We start from the raw sequence: 20,657 nt of genomic DNA, 5'->3' as shown, positions 1-20,657 counted from the left end.
GAACAAGGCAAATGAACTTGTTGCGCACATTGAAATTGGCCGGTACGATGTTGAGGGCATCACAGAGATGTGGCTGCAAGGGGATCAGGGCTGGGATCTAAATATCCAAGGATATATGTCCTATCGAAAGGACAGGCAGATGGGCAGAGGAGGCGGGGTTGCATTGTTAAGAAGGAATTAAATTAAATTGATCGCAAGGACTGATATAGGATCGGAAGGCATAGAATCCGTGTGGGTGGAGAAAAATGACCCTGATGGGAGTTATGTACAGGTCCCTTAGCAGTAGTCAGGATGTGGGGCAGAAAATAAATCAGGAGATAGAAAAGGCATCTAAGAAAACCAATATTACAATAATCATGGGGGACTTCAATATGCAGGGGGGCTGGGAAAATCAGGTTGTTAGCAGATCCCAAGAAAATGAATTTGTGGAATGTTTAAGAGATGGGGTTTTTTGGAGCAACTTGTGACAGAGCCCACTAGGGAACAGGCAATTCTGGATCTGATGTGTAATGAGGCAGACTTGATTAGGGAGTTTAATCGTAGATTATCATAGAATTTACAGTGCAGAAGGAGGCCATTCGGCCCATCGAGTCTGCACCGGCTCTTGGAAAGAGCACCCTACCCAAGGTCAACACCTCCACCCTATCCCCATAACCCAGTAACCCCACCCAACACAAAGGGCAATTTTGGACACTAAGGGCAATTTATCATGGCCAATCCACCTAACCTGCACATCTTTGGACTGTGGGAAGAAACCGGAGCACCCGGAGGAAACCCACGCACACACGGGGAGGATGTGCAGACTCCGCACAGACAATGACCCAAGCCAGAATCGAACCTGGGACCCTGGAGCTGTGAAGCAATTGTGCTATCCACAATGCTACCGTGCTGCCCTCGAAGGTGAAAGAACCCTTAGGGGGCAGTGACCACAATATGATAGCATTTACCCTGCAGTTTGAGAAGGAGAAGCTGGAATCATATGTAACGGCATTACAATTGAATAAAGGTAACTACAAAGACATGAGGGAGGAGCTCACCAGAGTTGATTGGAAGGGGAACCTAGCAGGGAAGACAGTGAAACAGCAATGGCAGGAGTTTTAGGGTGTTATTCGGGAGGCACATCAGAGATTCATCCCAAGGAGGAGGAAACATGCTAAGGGGAGGACAAGGCATCCATGGCTTACGAGGGAAGTCAAGGGCAGCATAAAAGCAAAAGAAAAAGCATACAAGGTGGCGAGGGTTAGTGGGAAGCCAGAGGATTGAGAAGCCTTTAAAAGCGAGCAAGGACAACTAAAAAAAACAATAAGGGGGCGAGAAAATGAAATATGAGTGTAAGCTAGTTAGTAATATAAAAGAAGATAGCAAGAGTTTTTTCCCCCGATATATAAGAGGTAAGAGAGAGGCAAGAATAGACATTAGACCACTGGAAAATGAGGTTGGAGAAGTAGCAATAGGAAACAAAGAAATGGCAGAGGAACTGAATAGTTACTTTGCATCAGTCGGCGGAAAATCCCGATCCACGGTATTCATTTCCCTAGTTTCATCTTGGCCCAGATTTTTCTCCGCGGTTTCAATCTGCTGCCAGATCAAGGGGGTGCCTTGGTGAGGAGCAGTCGTGGTAGCAGCGAGCAGGTGAGCAGCCAATCCCGTAAAAGCATCCTCACAGCAAAGCAGGAAATTAAAAATAATTCATGACCTTCGTTTTTAAGCAACGAAAGCAAAAGATTGCGTTTGCATTAAGATAGAAGCCAAAATAAAGAGAAAGAAATTTCTAAGGAAAGAAAAATGAATTGAAAGTATGTATTTCTAAATCGTTATTAAGAAATTTGACATTCCACCAATAATAAAATTAGGTTTCCAGCGGCAGTGAGGATGCTTAGCAAATATCTGAAGTTAGTACACCTTTAGAAACCCAGTTCAATGTTGTATTATTTTGAAGGACATTTTTATCATCACAGAATCTAGGCCACATTGTTTTAACCAGCGCTGGAAATTTAGGATCTCAAGCTCTATGAAAAAGACAAGCAGACATATTACTTAGGATAGAATGGCCTCCTTCTGCACTGTAAATTCAATGATAATCTATGATTAATCTAGGACAAAGTTTCGGCACAACATCGTGGGCCGAAGGGCCTGTTCTGTGCTGTATTTTCTATGTTCTATGTTCTAGAAGTGCTGGAATGTACATTGGGAATATGAGAAAAAATAGTGTCACACAGCGAATGGTTAGAGCCTGGAATACACTGCCTGAGGGTGTGGTGGAGGCAGGTTCAATTGAGGTAATCAAGAGATCAAGAGGCAATTGGATGATTATTTGAAAAGAAACAATTTGTCAGATTATGGGGAAAAAGCAGGAGAATGGCACGAGGTGAAACGTTCAGTTGGAGAACCATTGCTGACACCATGGACTTTCCAATCACCTCCCCTCATGCTTGAGTGATTTTGAAGTGGTCAGCTGGAAATTGACAGCACTTAACTCTGTTTGAAATGGTCCAGGAACTGTCAATCGATGCTTGATGTTTATAAACATTGCGGTTGGAGCACTTGTGACAAACTCAACCATGAAGGGAGATTAATCCAGCAATACTGACAGCTGTGTGTGTGGAAGCTGTCAATAAGAGCTTAGTAAAATCAATATCAGTGAAAAATAATAATAATAATCGCTTATTGTCACAAGTAGGCTTCAATGAAGTTACTGTGAAAAGCCCCCAGTCGCCACATTCCGGTGCCTGTTCGGGGAGGCCGGTATGGGAATTGAACCCGCGCTGCTGGCCTTGTCCTGCATTACAAGCCAGCTGTTTAGCTCCCTGTGCTAAGCCATCCCAGAGAAATGAATGAATGGCTTGCAGATCAAAGCTCTGAGGGGGTTTAAACACAGCTGGATGGTTTTCTATTTCCAGGAATTGTCAGGTGGGGCTTCCTGTGTCTGAACCAGCAGGTGTATTGCTCAGGTGAGTGTTAAAGCAGTGATTTTGTTTTCACTGCGTCTGTCTGGACTGCTTTCCAGCTTCCAGATAGGGGTCTCGCTTCTGGGGCGGCTTCCTGACAGGTGTCTCCTTTCTGGGGGGGTTCCTGACAGGTATCTCTTTTTTGGGGGATCTTTCTGACAGGTGTCTCTTTTCTGGGGGGGGTTCCAGACAGGTGTCTCTTTTCTGGGGGGGTTCCTGACAGGTGTCTCTTTTCTGGGGGGGCTTCCTGACAGGTGTCTTTTTTCTGGGGGGGCTTCCTGAGCGATGTCTCTTTCTGGGGGGGGGGGGGGCTCCTGACAGGTGTCTCTTTTCTGGGGGGGCTTCCTGAGCAATGTCTCTTTCTGGGGGGGGGGGGGGTCCTGACAGGTGTCTCTTTTCTGGAGGGTCTGTGGGGGGTCTCATTATTTAAGGGGCTTCTGCGGCATGGTTTCTGTATTTAGGGGGTCTCTGTTGGTGGTCTCTTTATTTAGGGGGTCTATGGGGGGGGGCAGGTCACATCACACCCATACTTAGGGGAAGGGGGGGGAAACCAGAAAATATGGGGATGGGGCTGATGTGCAATGCTGAGGGGTGACCAGCCACACAGAATGGTCGCCTGCTCGAATCGGTGCCAGCCACAAACCTCGATTATTGGATTATTCACGATTCTTCACCCGATCGCGATGGTGTTTCCGGCGGATAATTCAGCCCCTAACCTCAGTCCCTTAAACACTTCCAATTTTAATCAGCAATTGGTGACCACCCTTCAGCTGGTTAGAGCCTTAGCTGTAGAACTCCCTGTCTAAACGTCTCCGCCTCTCTTGCCTTTTTCAAGACAGGCCTAACATCCTTTGACCAAGCTTCGGCCCCTCTATGCTAATGCCACCTCATGGGCCTAGGTGTGAACATTTGCTTTACAATGCTTTTGTTGTTTGTGGGAGCTTGCTGTGCACAATTTGGCTGCTGCATTTCCTACATTACAACAGTGACTACACTTCAAACAGTGGATACACTGGGTGGGTTTCTCTCAGCCCGGGGCCGGGCCGGAGAATCCCCGCGACCGGCGCGAATCGCGCCAAGCCGCCCAAATGCCGGCACGCAGAGCGGAGAATCGCCGACATTGGCGCCGGCGTGGTCGGCAAGGCGCCAGTCGGGGGCCGCTCTACACGGATCGCCCGCCGATTCTCGGCCCGGGATGGGCCGAGCGGCTGTCACAAAAAACCCGAGTCCCGCTGGCCCCTTTAGCCCTCCGCCATGTTGCGTCAGGGCCGGCGCGGAGAAGGGAGCCACTGCGCATGCGCGCGTTGGCACCGGTGCCGCTGCGCATGCACGGACCCCACAGCGCCCAGTTGACACCAGGATCAGCGGCGTGGGCCGCCCTGTAAGGGCCAGAATTGCTGATCCTGAGGCCATGTTGACGACGTCGGGACACGTGACGGCTTTTCCGACTGACGGCGTCAACACTTAGCCTCAGGATCACAGAAACCCGCCCATTTTCCTTACTTCAGTGACACTTTGGCAGGGATTATCCGACCCCGCGCCGGTCGGAGAATCCCAGACGCCGGCTCGCTGATTCTCTGGCGCTGATTCCCGGGCGCCCGCAGGATCGCCACCGCGCCAGCCGGGGGTCGTTGAAAACCCCACTCCGGCGCCAACCTAGCCCCCTAGGAAGGGGAGCATTCCCCATTATCGGGGACAGTTGACGCCGGAGTGGTTGGCGTCACTTTTCACGCCGGCATCAGAACCTGACCGCGGGATTGGAGAATCCCAGCCTTTATTTTTTATTGATGAAAGGGATGTGGGCTTCGCTGACAAGGCCAGCATTTATTGCCCGTCCCTCATTGCTCTCGAGAAGGTGGTGGTGAGCTGCCTTCTTGAACCGCTGCAGTCTATGTGGTGTAGGTGCAGCCACAGTGCTGTTATCCTGCGGTCATGATAGATTCTAGATAATTATAAGCATTCATACTTTATCGAGGCCCAAATCCGAGCAGGGATAGACCTTCTCGAATGGATGAGATGATGGAGACAATGCCCCCTCTCCTCTCTAAGGTGGATATAAAAGATCCCGTGGTACTACTTTGAAGAAGAGAAGGGAGATCTCACCAGTGTACTCCCCAATAATTATCCCTCGATTAACATCACAAAAACAGATTATTTGTTCGTTATCAAACCAGCTGTTTGTGGGATCTCCCTGAGCACAAATTGTCTTCTGCATCTCCGACAGCGACTTCAGAAAGGCTTCTTTGGTTGCAAAGCACTTTGGGATACCCTCTGATCATGAAAGGTGCTATAAAAATGAAAATCTCTTTCACTTCCAGGAAACAGAGCAACTCTCAATTTCGAATTGCGTCCATGTAGCCAAGTTAGGGAATTGGAAGGAAGCAAAGAACAGTTGTTCAAGTGCTCATTGATCAAGACTAAGGGATTGTAAACATGTAACAAAGGATTAATGACAAGCAATAATTAATTGCAAATAATTGGAGAAATCTTTTAATAGCATCACTCAAATGGTGAGCCAAACGTTCCTTTCATTCGTTTCCTCTATTCAACACTTACAGACGTTGAAATGCTCGTTTAAATTGCACGAAGATCAAATTGTAACTTTGATCAAAAGATCAAATTAGCTGTTTAATTATCATCATTCTTTGATCCAAAGGGATTGGCTTGGTTCACAATGAAGATTTGTGTAGTTGAAGCAGGCTTGCAAAGCATTCACATGGAACCATTGAATATCTACAGTGCAGAAGGTGGCCATTCAGCCCATCATGTCTGCACTGGCCCTCTAAAGAGCACCGCACCTAGGCCCATTCCCCGCATTTCCCCATAACCCCACATCCCTGGACACTAAGGGGCAATTTAGCACTGCCAATCTATCCAACCTACACATCATTAGATTGTGGGAGGAAACCGGAGCACCCGGAGGAAACCCACGCAGACACGGGGAGGACGTGCAGACTCCGCACAGACAGTGACCCAAGTGGGAATCGAACCTGGGACCCTGGCGCTGTGAAACAACTGTGCTAACCGCTGATATATTCCCTAAAATGTGTTGTATTTGCGACACCCATTTCATATAAGAAACCCCTATAGGATCATTGAATTATACAGCACAGCTGGAGGCTCTTCAATCCATCAGGCCAATGCTGGCCCTTTGAAAGAGCTTTCCAATTATTCCCATCCCTGTTTCCCCTTAACACTGATTTTTCTCCCTTTTCCAAATAAATATCGAATTCCCTATTGAAAGTGACTATTTAATTTGCTTCCAGCATTCTTCCAGGGCGGGATTCCAGGTCATAGCAACTCACTGCGTTGTTTTGCCAGTTACCTGAGGGCCTGAGTTTTACGCCAACCCCCGCCCCTCCGCCCTATCCCCTGCCCTCTGAGATCCCGCCTGCTCCAACCTGGAAGTCAGTTTTAAGGTGGGGTAGGCAGTGCCTCAGGTGGATTGGGGTGTGGCTGGGGGAGTGCATCCTTGCCCCAATGAAGGCCACGTCAGGATCTGTTCTGACCCAGTCTCAATTTTCCGGCTGACGGGCAGATGACAGTTGGGGGAGGAGGGGGAGGGGTGGTGACGGAATAAAAAAATGGTAAAATCCATATCTCGGGTGGGAAGGGCGGGGGGGGGGCAACCATTCCGGTAGTAACCTTCCTTCCTGTTTTTGCTTCCAAAATGAATACGCTCACACTTATCCAAATTATACTGCATCTGCCATTGATTTGCCCACTCGCCCAACCTGTCCAGATCTTGCTGTAGGATCCCTGCATCCTCGTCACAGTTCACCCTCCCACCCAACTTGGTACCATCTGCAAACTTTGAGATGTTACATTTTGTTCCCTCATCCAAATCATTAATATATATTGTGAATAGCTGGGGTCTCAGCACCGATCCCTGTGGTACCCCACTAGTTACTGCCTGCCAATTTGAAAAGGACCTATTAATTCCTACTCTTTGTTTCCTCTCTATCCACCTCAATACATTTTCCCCAATCCCATGCGCTTTAACTTTGCACAATGGAATTTGTTAAACGCCGTCTGAAAGTCCAAATATACCACATCGGCTGGCTCCCCCTTGGCAAGTGTGCTGATTACATCTTCAAAGAACAGATTTGTCCAGCATGATTTTCTCTTCACAAATCCATGCTGACTCTGACTGATCCTGCCACTGCTTTCTAAATGTTCTGCTATAAAGTCCTTGATAATGGATTCAAGAATTTTCCCCACTACCGATGTTAGGCTGACTGGTCTATAATCCCCTGCTCTCTCTCTAACTCCCTTTTTGAATATCGGAGTGGCGTGAGCTACCCTCCAATCTGCAGGGACAGTTCCAGAGTCTATAGAATCCCTGAAGATGACCACCAATGCGTCCACTATTTCCAGAGCCACCTCCTTAAACACTCTGGGATGCAGATTCTCAGACCCTGGGGATTTATCAGCCTTCAATCCCATCAATTTTCCCAGTACCATTTCTCTACTAATGTTGATCTCCCTCAGTTCTTCCCTCTCACAAAACCATTTATACTCCAACATTTCTGGTGTATGATTTGTGTCCTCTTTTGTGAAGACAGAACCAAATTGAAGACAGTATTCAATTGCTCAGCCATTTCTTTGTCCCTTATTATGCATTCCCCTGTTTCTGTCTGTAGGGGGCCTACATTTCTCTTTACCAATCGCTTTCTCTTCACATAGCTATAGAAACTCTTAGTGTCGGTCGTTATGTTCCCTGCAAACTTCTGTTCTCCAGAAAGTGATCCCGATTCTAACCATGAGCTATGCTCCACCGAGCAGTGTGTCTCTGCACCGGTGGACGGTCAGGGAGTATGCTCTAATGTTTCTGCCTGAGCCCCCTTCATTCTCAGGCGTGCTTCGGTGGCTTGGAGAGCTTTGGACTGGCTAACTGGCCGCAGTCTGCTGGTGCCCGAGATACCTAAACGGACAGTTTTATGGGTAAGCTGAAGTTTCTTCCTTGCCCACAGGTCCATCCAAGGCCACAATGCTCCAATGAGATCCAATGCAAAGAGGAGGAACAACACCTCATCTAACAATTAGGCACCTCCTGGACTCAACATTGAGTTCAACAACTTTAGACAGTGAACTGTCCCTTCCATCTTAACCCTTTTGTAGTTAGTTTTATAGTTATTTATTCTTATAGTTATTTTCCACTCTCTAGCCTGCCCCAATACAACCAGACCCCTCCCCACTTGGCCACCTGTCGCTGACTGCTCAGTTGCTCCCATTAGCACATCCTGCTATCTCACCTTTTGCCACTATTAACCCTCGTCATTCCTTAAAGGTACCATCAACACTCTCCTTTGCCTTCTGGCAAATTTGTGAAATCTCTCCTTTGTCCCGACCTATCCCTGGTCTTCTATTCAGCCCCACCAACTCCAACAATATCAATCTTTACAATTTCTACCTTTCTTCAGCTCTGTAGGAGGATTATTTAGATCCACAACTTCAACTCTGTTTCTCTCTCCACAATCGCTGCCAGACCTACTGAGTTTATCCAGCATTTTCTGTTTTTATTTCAGTATTCCGGCACCCGCAGCATTTTGCTTTTAATTAACTCAGAGTACATTGCACTCAGAGTGAATTGCAGGATTGGGTGAAGTGTTGAGGCTGGGATCCGTGCTCAGATGTTGGAGGATGCCACGGTCTGCGTCACCACAGGAGCGAACACTGTCCTCGCTGGCCAGTCCTGCAGCAGCCTCCTCGACCTCATTGAGGGCGGTGATCTCTGCCCAGTCCTTCCCCCAGTCTGGGCTCGCTCACATCTGTTGTGAGAGAGTTTGGCCTATATGGAGACAAGAAAAGAGGTGGGATTCGAGGGAATGTTGGGTGAAATGCAGGTCCCCTGTTTCTGTGTTGGAAAGGTCGAGGGTAGCCACTAGAGCAAACTATAGTTCCGATATAAGGCAGTGATGCTATGCCTTGTGGGAGAGTGTGTGCAGGAGTTAGCTAGTGAGAGTTAGAAGTACAGATAGTGTAAGTGAGAGCACATCATGGTTTAAAGCAGCAGCGAGATTAGCTGTAGATAAGTGTAGTTTAGATGTTATTAATCAACTATCTATTCTTTAGGAGTACCTGTCGAATCCAAGTTGATAGTGTTCATAAATTTATAGCTTTTAGAGTGGGCAGCATGGTAGCAGAGTGGTTAGCACTATGGCTTCACAGCGCCCAGGTTCGATTCCCTGCTGAGTCACTGTCTGTGCGGAGTCTGCACGTTTTCCCCGTGTCTGCGTGGGTTTCCTCCGGATGCTCCGGTTTCCTCTCACAGTCCAAAGACGTGCAGGTTGGGTGGATGGGCCATGCTGAATTGCCCTCAGTGTCCAAAAAGGTTAGGAGGGGTTATTGGGTTAGGTGGATAGGGTGGAAGTGAGGGCTTAAGTGGGTCGGTGCAGACTCGATGGGCCGAATGGCCTCCTTCTGCACTGTATGTTCTATGTTCTTTGTTTAAGTTAAAGCTATTTTGTGGTCTTTGTGAACACGATGTCAACCATCCTGAAATAAGCAACACAAAGAACACCACAATAGCTTCAAGACCCATTTCAGGACACGATGGCCACGGAAGGTGCGCGCGCAATGTGGCCAAACAGGGTAATTAACAGCCTGTGCCTAGGATCCCTGATGGCGGGCAGTAAGGGTGAGAGAGTTTCCTGGTCAGCTCGACTGCAGAAGGTAATGGCAAACCACTCCAATACTTTGCCAAGAAAAACCATGGGTCAATCCAATGGAAGTCCTTGGCTGCCGATTCCCTCTTAGAGCGCCACCTGCAGGAGAAGGAATCATTTTAAACACTTCTAATAAATCTCCATTTCGATTTCTCAGCTGTGGGGGAAACAATCCCGATTTCCCGAGTCTCTCTATGTATGGTTTGAAGAAATGTTGAGCATATCTGGGCCTCTTTGTATCAAGGAGATAGTAAACGACGGGCTTCAGTTTTAAAAGAATTTTTTTAAAAAAGGCTATGAAAAAAAAGGAGAATGTTTAACCAAGATAGGTCATTTGAAACAAATAGATTCTTTCTGATTGAAACAAGACCACTGAGGAAAGAGTAAATCCGATAGGCTTATACTTCACAAGGTCCACTGTTGCTCAGGGACCTGAGGCTTGAGGTTTTTTTAATTCCCTGGAATGTTATTTCCTTGACTGTACTTTCCCTTCTTTTTCTTTCAGGCCCTCCTGAATGGGTGATTTTAATGCCTAAAAACCTTAAACAAAACGGGCACATATCAATAGGACTCCCTTGGTGTGTTTTTACAACGCTTTTTGTGCTCTGGGGCGTCATTCCCCGACCCCCCACCGGGTCGGAGAATGGCCGTTGGCCGCCGTGAATCCCGCCCCCGCCCCCGTCGAAGTCTCCGGTACCGGAGATTGGGCGGGGACGGGAATCGGGCCGCGCCGGTTGGCGGGACCCCCCCCGCTCAATTCTCCGGCCCGGATGGGCCAAAGTCCCGCCCAGAAATTGCCTGTCCCGCCGGCGTAAATTAAAGCTGGTATTTACCGGAGGGACCAGGCGGCGTCGGCGGGCTCCGGGGTCCTGGGGGGGGCGATCTGACCCCGGGGGGTGCCCCCACGGTGGCCTGGCCCGCGATCGGGGCCCACCGATCCGCGGGCGGGCCTGTGCCGTGGGGGCACTCTTTCCCTTCCGCCTCCGCCACGGCGGAGGCGGAAGTGACTCTCCCCACTGCGCATGCGCGGGAAACTGTCAGCGGCAGCTGACGATCCCGCGCATGCGCCGCCCCGAGATGTCATTTCCGCGCCAGCTGGCGGGGCGGAAATTCCTCCGGCGTCGGCCTAGCCCCTCAATGTTAGGGCTCGGCCCCCAAAGATGCGGAGCATTCCGCACCTTTGGGGCGGCGCGATGCCCATCTGATTGGCGCCGATTTGGGCGCCAGTCGGCGGACATCGCGCCGTTGGGGGAGAATTTCACCCCTGATGTCTTTTCAGTTTGAAATGTCTGTTCATGGAAGACTCCGAATCGATGAATTTAACTTAACACGAAGCAGTTTCCCGCGATCGTGCTCAGGGTCGATCAATGGAATTGGTCAGTCCTTTGGCAGAGAGAAAGCCAAATACTGAAAATCTGAAAGAGAAAATGTTGTCAACACTGTGTAGCGGGAGAAAAGCATCAAGTTACCATTTCAGGTCATCTGATGAAATTTTTATTCAACAGCCCAAATTTTATAGTCCTTCATGCCGGCGAGATCTTCCAGTCCTGCCAATGATAACACAGAAGGATTTCAATATCAAAGCAACAACCCCCCCCCCCCCCCCCCCCCCCACGACTTGTGGGACAACCTATGATGTGGTGTGGAGGGGAGGGAGGGGGAGAATTTTAACATTCTTGCATTTGTCCTGATGAGTGCAATGCAGAAAACCTTGACAGCATGTGTCTTTTTTCAGCAATGTTCAAGATCTGTATGACCAAGTGATTGGGTGGTGTTGAGGTAGGAGATCAGCCATGACCAGGCAGAGCAGGATTGAAGGGCTGAATGGCCTACTCCTGTTCCTAATTCTTGTGTTGTTGTGTTGGGTCATGTTCTGTCCACACACCAGCAAGAATTCACTTTGGGGGCATGAGAGCAAAATAGTCATTCAACGGCATTACCATCGCTGAATCCCCCACTATCAACATCCTGGGGGTTACCATTGACCAGAAACTGAACTGGGTTAGCCATATAAATACAGTGGCTGCAACAACAGATCAGAGGCTGGGAATTCTGCAGCAAGTAACTCACCTCCTGACTCCCTGCAATCTGTCCGCCATCGACAAGGCACAAGTCAGGAGTGTGACGGAATACCCTCCACTTGCCTGGATGAGGGCAGCTCCAACAACTTTCTAAAAGCTCAACACCATACAAGGCAAATGGCCCTCCTTCATCACAGTGGGCCCGAAGATGCCTTTCCTTCACTGTCTGGTCAAAACCCTGGAGTTCCCTCTCTAACAGCACTGTGGTGCAGCACATGGACTGCAACGGTTCACGAAGGCAGGCCACCACCACCTTCAGAAGGGCAATTGAATAGGGGCAATAAATATTGGCCTGGCCAGCAACGCCACATCCCATAAATGAATTTAAGGGCAGCACGGTGGCGCACTGGTTAGCACGAGGTCCCAGGTTCGATCCCAGCTCTGGGTCACTGTCCGTGTGGAGTTTGCACATTCTCCCCGTGTCTGCGTGGGTCTCACTCCCACAACCCAAAGATGTGCAGGCTAGGTGGATTGGCCACGCTAAATTGCCCCTCGATTGGCAAAAATGAAATGGGTACACTCAATTTAAAAATGTTTTAAAAATTAATGAATTTGACAAAATGTTACATCTTTTGGCTGCATCCCTTCCCCTCATTCGGTAGCTTCCCACTGACCATATTGGCCACTGATAAAGCTGGCACGAGCTCCACTGCCAACACCAGTCAGCATTTCAATCTGTGCACTCAAAGGTTTTCTTCATTTCACATTAATCATTTCGGATTAAAATTTTGAGAAATAAAGGATTTTCACAGAATAAGAGCACTACAAAATTGCCATCTTGGTCTTCTGACTCAGAGCATGCTCCCCGATTCAATGTCCTGTTTTTCATTATATATTCAGAAAATTGCCCAGTTACAATTTAGATGGAAATGGTTGCATTTTGAGAGCATCAAAGGACATCCAGTGCTTTTTGAAAGGATTAAATATTGTAATCTATTGTAATTACTTTCCTTGTCTATATTTTCAGAATATATTGACTCCTCTCATTACATATCAGGACAAAATAGAAACTAAGTTTGATGTAAATGCATTTCTAGGAGTGCTTTAGTGCAAATTAAAACATGTGTTGTATCTGATTATGTTCTAAATATGATATCTCATTAGTGCACCCATAAAGTTACAACACCATGCAAGTTTCGGTTACTGGTAGAGGATTAAAAGCCATGGAAAAAACATCAATGGAGATTCTACCTGGAGATCTTCAAAAATGTCCACACACTAATACTTCATCAGCCAAAGCAGAAGTCGTTTCTCTGTTAGTGAAGGCAGTAAAGATTAATTGCTGTAATGACCTTGTCTATCTCTCTGTGGATGCGCGTGTGAAATTGTGTCTGTAACTGGGACTACTAAACATACAGCCCCACTGACACTCAATTAAAATTGATTAATCAGTTTTAGGCAAATCCAACTGCATAGCAGCAACTTGCATTTATATAGCCTCCCGCCTGCAACATTGGAAAAATGTCCCAAGTCATTTGCAAGAGCATTATCAAACACAATTTGACACCAAGGAAATATTTGGGGAGGTGACCAAAAGTTTGGTCAAGAGGTAGATTTTAACAAATGTCTTAAACGGGGAGACAGGTGAAGAGATTTAGGTGGGGAATTTAGGCAGCACGGTGGCACAGTGGTTAGCGATGCTCCCTCACAGCGCCAGAGAACCGCGTTCAATTCCAGCCTTGGGTAACTGTGTGGGCTTCCTCCGGGTGCTCCGGTTTCCTCCCACAGTCCAAAGGTGGATTGGCCATGATAAATTGCCTCTTAGTTTTGAAAAGGTCAGGTGGGGTTACGGGGAAAGGTGGGAGCTCTCCCCAGTGTCCTGCCTCATATTTATCCAACAACTATCATTACTAAACGCATTATCTGATCATGGTCTCATTGCCGGGCAGTATTCCATCTCCCCCCCCCCCCCCCCACGATGTGTCTTCAGCGCCCGCCAGTGTTTGAAGTCCCGGGATGGGAGGAGGGGTGGCGTTGGCGGAACTACCCGCTTGCACACGCCAGGTAGCCGATTAAGAAACTTTAACAGCCATTTAAGACTAATTAAAGGTAACCAATTGGAAACTTCCAGTCAACCTTCAGGTCCCCGCAGGCAGCGAGGGCCGGTTTAGCTGGCTGGAGGTGGTCAGCTGGCAGCAGGGCAGGTGCAGGCTGGAGTGGTGCCAGTGATCCAGGCAGCGCCCGAGGCCCTGCCTGCATGTCAGGGTGCAGCAGCAGGGCACAGGTCACACTGTGGAAGCCCATTTACTGTGCTGGCCTGGCAAGATGGACGAGAGGGCACCTCCATTTTGCAGCAGCCTTTCCCTTACTCACCCACCGCTGCAGGCGATGGCTTTTCATGCCAAGAGCCCTCTGATTGGCCCTCCAGCTTCAAGAACCCACCTGCCATCCAAAATTGGATAGCAAACTCAACCTCTCGCCATTAATTTGCCCCTCCACCTCGTGGAAGCCAGATGAGTGACCGTTTCCCACATGACGTGGGTGCCTGACCCAGATTTCAGCCAGACAGCACTGTTCAGAAGCCCTCAGGGGGAATACTGCCAAATGCCTATTCCTTCTGGAGAAAAGAAAACTAGACTTGAACCAACAGAGTTTTTGTTTTTAGTGCTGGCAAAGGATTGGGGAATTTGGTAATGCATTTTGAAAGATTAGGATTTCTTCTCCCCCCTCTCATTCCCAAAGCCTCCTCAGCATCTAACGTATTAAAAACAAATTGTAACGGTTCCCCACCATCCCATTTGACCCAATTCCACCTGTTCTTCTCTCCGGCCTGTGAGATCCGGGTCAGGTCCTCAGTATAACTTTGCTTTTCCACCTTCTGTGGAGAGTGATTGATGCCAGCCCATAATAATCTCTTACAGCTGCTAAGAAGATTACTTTAACCCAGTGTCAACGCAGCCCACCCCCTGAGGACAGGGCTCCAACAATAAATTATCCTACCAATTGCGAACCACGATGTTATTTAAAATTTTATAAGATGCATAAGATTCAATGGCATTTGCTGTTAGTTCAAAATTACAAATTGATGCCTGTACACTTATCCTGAACACACATACATTTATAGTATAGCTATACTTGTAGCTTTCAATTCAAGCCCCAATCCAACTGCTTGCTGACACATCTGGCTCATTGAGTAACACACTTGCCTCCAAATCTGGGGCGAAATTCTCCCCCAACGGCGGGATGCCCGCCGACTGGCGCCAAAGCTGGCGCAAATCAGACGGGCATCGCGCCGGCAAAAAGGTGCGGAAGTCTCCGCATCTTTGGCGGCCTAGCCCCAACATTGAGGGGCTAGGCCGACGCCGGAGGGATTTCCGCCCCGCCAGCTGGCGGAAATGGCGTTTGTTGCCCCGCCAGCTGGCGCGGAAATGCGGCGCATGCGCGGGAGCGTCAGCGGCCGCCGAAAGTTTCCCGCGCATGCGCAGTGGGGAGAGTCTCTTCCGCCTCCGCCATGGTGGAGGCCGTAGCGGAGGCGGAAGGGAAAGAGTGCCCCCACGGCACAGGCCCGCCCGCGGATCGGTGGGCCCCGATCGCGGGCCAGGCCACCGTGGGGGCACCCCCCGGGGTCAGATCGCCCCGCGCCCCCCCCCAGGACCCCGGAGCCCGCCCACGCCGCCTGGTCCCGCCGGTAAATACCAGGTTTGATTTACGCCGGCGGGACAGGCAGTTTCTGGGCGGGACTTCGGCCCATCCGGGCCGGAGAATCCAGCGGGGGGTCCCGCCAACCGGCGCGGCTGGATTCCCGCCCCCGCCCAATCTCCGGGAGCGGAGACTTCGGCGGGGGCGGGGGCGGGATTCACGGCGGCCAACGGCCATTCTCCGACCCGGCGGGGGGTCGGAGAATGACGCCCCTGATGTTTCGAATGTTCAGGTCCCATACCGTGAAATTTCACTTTCTGGGGTAGGGGGGCAGGCATCAGGGCTGTTTCTGAGCGGCAAAACCATCCCTGGACCACAGACACTTTTTAGGATTTTGGGGCACCCCACACCCCTTTAGGTAGCACGGAGACGGGCTCCCTGTCCAATTAAATGAGCAAACCTGGAGGACCAATCAAAGGCCTTCCAGCTTGAGAGAAGGAGCAGACTCCAGTAAAGGGTAAGTCACCAAGAGGTCACCCGACATGGAGATGGTCTCTCGCCAAGTCCTTTAAAATTTTGAATTAAAAAATTGAAGGAAAACAGCCAGGCGGCCGTGCGGAGCGTGACTCCAGAAAACACTTCACTGCACCTGCATCCAGGCAGAGAGGGCCTGTAGGCCTGTATGGAGCACTGGAACCTGGTCTGCTACTGGTTTCCCAGCTCCAGGCAGCTAAAATGTCCCTATCACATCGGGAAACTGGAGGCCAGCTGAAGTGGCATGACGACCAGCACCAGGGATCCAGGTTCAATTCCAGCCTCAGCTGACTGTCTGTGTGGAGTCTCCCCGTGTGTGCGTGGGTTTCCTCCGGGTGCTCCGGTTTCCTCCCACAGATGTGCAGGTTAGGTGGATTGGCCCTGATCTATGCGCGGGGTTACGGGGACAGGGCGGGGGAGTGGGCCTCAGCATAGCACTCTACCGGAAGGTGGGTGCAGACTAGATGGGCTGAATGGCTCCTTTTGCACTGTAGGGAATCTATGGATTCTAATCCCAGTTACTCTTCTTTAAATGGCCTCAACAAAACTCTTAATGAGACTAATTAGCTCTCCGCTGCATGGGTGTGGACTCAACTCAACTTTGACCTGAAATGACAGGGGTTGAGCAAACGGCAACCCGGCTAGCATTGGTATTTTTGTGCCCATTGTCTCCATTCCTGACATCAGCCGGGGTGCAAAGCTGCTTATCAGGTAACTGAAGTCATTGATCAGATTGGAAATACCTTGAGATTGCAACGAGCTATTAGAGCATGACTTTTTCATTTAGTGTCATAATGGCAGCAAAGCTAAGAGGCTCACCAATTTGGCCTTTCCCACTCGACGGACGGCCAACCTGTCAATCGGCCGACGGCTCAGAGGTTGGGCGGCCATTTTGAAACCCCCCTGCGCCCCCTCGACTCCACCCCAAACAGGAAACCGACGGAAAGTTCTAGCAGGAAGAATAAAATGGGGCGAAGTGGTAAAACTGACGGCTGATCTGTCTCTGATGGGTGTATTCGGCTGAAATGATCTCCTTGTAGCTTTCTGTCCTAACCACAACAAATTGTTTTGATGGGTATTTATTTTTCTTGTATATATACATTCAAAATCTTTTCAGACTACCTATTCCACACAAGGGGTCAAAGATCAGAAATCGTATGTATGATAACTGAAAGAGGTCTTTAATACAAACAAATCCTCCAAGGAGTTAGCATAGCTCAAGATAATAAAACCAGGAGGGTCTCCCATATGAATGCAATATATTGTAAATTTTATAATATATATTGCAAAATGAAAACAAAAAAACATTAATATGGAAAGGGAAAAGCGACTTTCTGCCAACATTGATGAAAATTTGTGATACGTTATTGGTTTTGGGGGAGGAGGCCTTGAGGAGGATCAATAATTCATCTGCTTTGGTAAAGAACTGGTCTTGTAGCAAAGTGAATAAGCCATTGACTTTACACTGCTGTGGGCATGAGCTGGAATCTCACACAAACCGCAAGTCTGTTGAATTTTATTACTCTTCAGCCAGTTTGCTAGACTGTGCCTCTGGATTCTTCAGAGGGGATGTAATGAGACTTCACCCCTCTTTTTGCCTGGAGAAGGTTTTCCACATTCCTGAGATATGGGTCATGACGACAAGATTTCCAGCACAGAGCAGGATTTCTGAAAAAGTACTGTAAGGCCATGTCGTGACTTGAGGTTCTAACGCCTTGTCCTCCTTTGAGTTGTAGCGTCAATAGAATATAGCTTGAAGTGACTATAATGAGGCTGGACACCTTTGCATGTTTTGGCCCAGATGGAAATATGGAATCAGTTGGCCAACTTCTAGTCAACATTTTCCCAAATCCAGTGTATCTCCCAGCAACCTTGAATCCAAAGTGACAATTAACTCTTCCGTTGACCTTCTGGCGATAATGGCTGGACAATGTTCTGTACAAAAAGCCGATCCCTACTGAGTAAAAGGAAAGACTAGAGGAGGACATGGCCAGGAGCACGCAAAGCAGTCAGTATCCTCGGTCACCAACTATATTCTCTCCCCAATATTCAGTTCTGTTATCTTTAATAGAAGTTCCCTCTCCCATCAGAACTTTTCTATTTTATCAATACTACTATATTATTTGGGCGGCACAGTGGTTACCACTGCTGCCTCACAGCTCCAGGGACCCAGGTTCAATTCTGGCCTCGGATGACTGACTGTGAGGGGTTTGCAATTTATCCCCGTGTCTGCGTGGGTTTCCTCCGGGTGCTCCGGTTCCCTCCCACAGTCCAAAGATGTGCAGGTTAGGTGGATTGGCCATGATAAATTGACCCTCAGTGTCCAAAACGTTAGGTGGGGTTACTGCATTATGGGGATAGGGTGGAGATGTGGACTTAAGTAGGGTGCTCTTTCCAAGGGCCGGTACAGACTCGTTGGGCTGAATGGCCTCCTTCTGCACTGTAGGGATTCTATGATTCTATGATTATTACCATTAGGTCACTGAATATACATACCTCCATTATTACTCCAAAAATCATGTCAAATGCTTTCAATTTTTATTATGTTGAAGTTAACACTTAAGTTGGGTAAAATTCTACTTCAAAGTGGGCAGAAAACAGGAAGGGTCAGGAATCTGCCACCATTTATCGGCCAAGATCTTCCATTGGTGGCTGGGATTTTCCGGTGCGGCTGAAAGTGAATGGAGTTTTGGCTGGAACGCCAAATATTCTATTCCCACTCACAACAGGTCCTGCCATGGATGGGACCGAACAAACCTGCCCATAGATCCCGTTCAGTTTTCCTTTGCGACAGGTTTTATTGGAACCAAGTCCACTATTGTACGTCATGCATATCTTGCCAATGTTGAGTTTTACTCCCTACTCCAACCCGTTCTTTCCCAGTAAAGAGCCCAATCGGCTACCTGCCACCAGGGGCCAGGAAACCCTGCCAGCCATGATCCATTCCCGGCTAAAATGGGGAGTGACGGGAACAGCTTTAGGAAACCAATACACCGGCCGGCACCAGTATTTTCGGGCCTAATCCACCTCTGTTCCCATTCTTGGTGAATCCCAGAAGTCCAGATATCCAGCTTAGTAGCTCCAAGTTTGTTACTGTCATATTTACCAACGTAACGCTCCACCGGGAGCATCTTTAACTACAGCTCTCCCAGCTCAGAGCTTCACATACATTGGGAATTTGACCCTCCTGACTTTCCAACCTACTAAAATCGATGGATGGGGCAATGGGGTTAGCAGACTGCATTTGAATTCCTGATATTCACCCCTGATGTATAAAGCTCTTGGGTACTATGAAAAGAAATCCCTCCCCCCCCCTTGGCTTTAACAATGAGTTAATACTGATTGACGAGGCAGTGCTTTGATTGCTAGCTTATTGGTCTGTTGTATCCAAGATGCTATATTCTGACAAGCAGATCGCCAACAAACCCAAATACTTATTCAATTTATAATGTAGCCAGAATCACGGATGGATTCATTTAAAATATATATATTTTTATTCAAAGAAGGATATATATAGCAATATACAAACAATCAATTAATAACAAAATAAACAAAATACAATCCTCCTAATGTGAGATTTTTTTCTCTTATTTCCATTAAACCTTTCCCTTTTGCCCTACCCCCTTATCCCATCTCCCCTATCACCCCACCCCCCCTCTTTACCCGCTGGCAACAAATAGATCTGTAAAGGGAGACAAAAACAGCTTCCATCTCATCCATAATTCCCCACCTGAACCACAAAGGGCAAACTTAATTTTCTCAATGTTAAGGAATTCCACAAGATCCCCGAACCATGTCAATGTTTGAAAAACAGATTTAAGTCCCCTACCATTTAAACTAACCAAAAATAAATTCAAACACTGAGGTGTTCAGGTGACTCATGATGGCCACATTGTATCAATGGAATATGACAGTCCAGGTGGAGGGGGTAAAAGAAGATTTAACAAGGTGGAAACCCTTCCATTTTCATTAGCTGGGCGGGTACAAACCATCAAAATGAACATCCGACCAACATTTTTATTTGTGTTTCAATCCCTCCTGATATTTCGACCTGAGACATTTTTCTATGAAAACCTGAAATTTTTACATGGGCTAATAAAATTCCACCAACCTGACGGGTATTTTTACCGAAGGAATCGGCGGGTGGGAGGGTTTGCATTGCCCAACCCTTGGTGTTACTATTGGCCGATGTTGGAAAGAGGAAGAAGCGGAATGGATACAGGTGGAGCAAGCATCGTGTAGATGGGTTCTTGATTAATAATGGGATCAGGGGTTATGGGGAGAAGGCAGGAGAATAATAACAAAAATAACAAAGAGAGGTACAGCACAGGAACAGGCCCTTCGGCCCTCCAAGCCCGTGCCGACCATGCTGCCCGACTAAACTACAATCTTCTACACTTCCCGGGTCCGTATCCCTCTATTCCCATCCTATTCATGTATTTGTCAAGATGCCCCTTAAATGTCACTATCGTCCCTGCTTCCACCACCTCCTCCGGCAGCGAGTTCCAGGCAACCACTACCCTCTGTGTAAAAAACTTGGCTTGTACATCTCTTGCCCCTCGCACCTTAAACCTATGCCCCCGAGTAATTGACCCCTCTACCGTGGGGAAAAGCCTCTGACTATCCCTCTGTCTATGCCCCTCATAATTTTGTAGAATGGGGATGAGAAAATGTCAGCCATGATTGAATGGCGGAGCAGACTCGATGGGCCGAGTGGCCTAATTCTGCTCCTGTGTCTTATGGTCTTGTGGCATAAGGGGGCAGCTTGAAGCCTCCCCACTCCCGTTTACCCTGGGGAGGAACGTCCGATGGTGGCATCTTCCTTAAAGATTTGGAGGTAATTGAGA

This window comes from Scyliorhinus torazame, chromosome 13, assembly GCF_047496885.1.
Source record: "Scyliorhinus torazame isolate Kashiwa2021f chromosome 13, sScyTor2.1, whole genome shotgun sequence".
Lineage (NCBI taxonomy): Eukaryota > Metazoa > Chordata > Chondrichthyes > Carcharhiniformes > Scyliorhinidae > Scyliorhinus > Scyliorhinus torazame.
Note: the sequence above shows the minus strand (reverse complement) of the source record.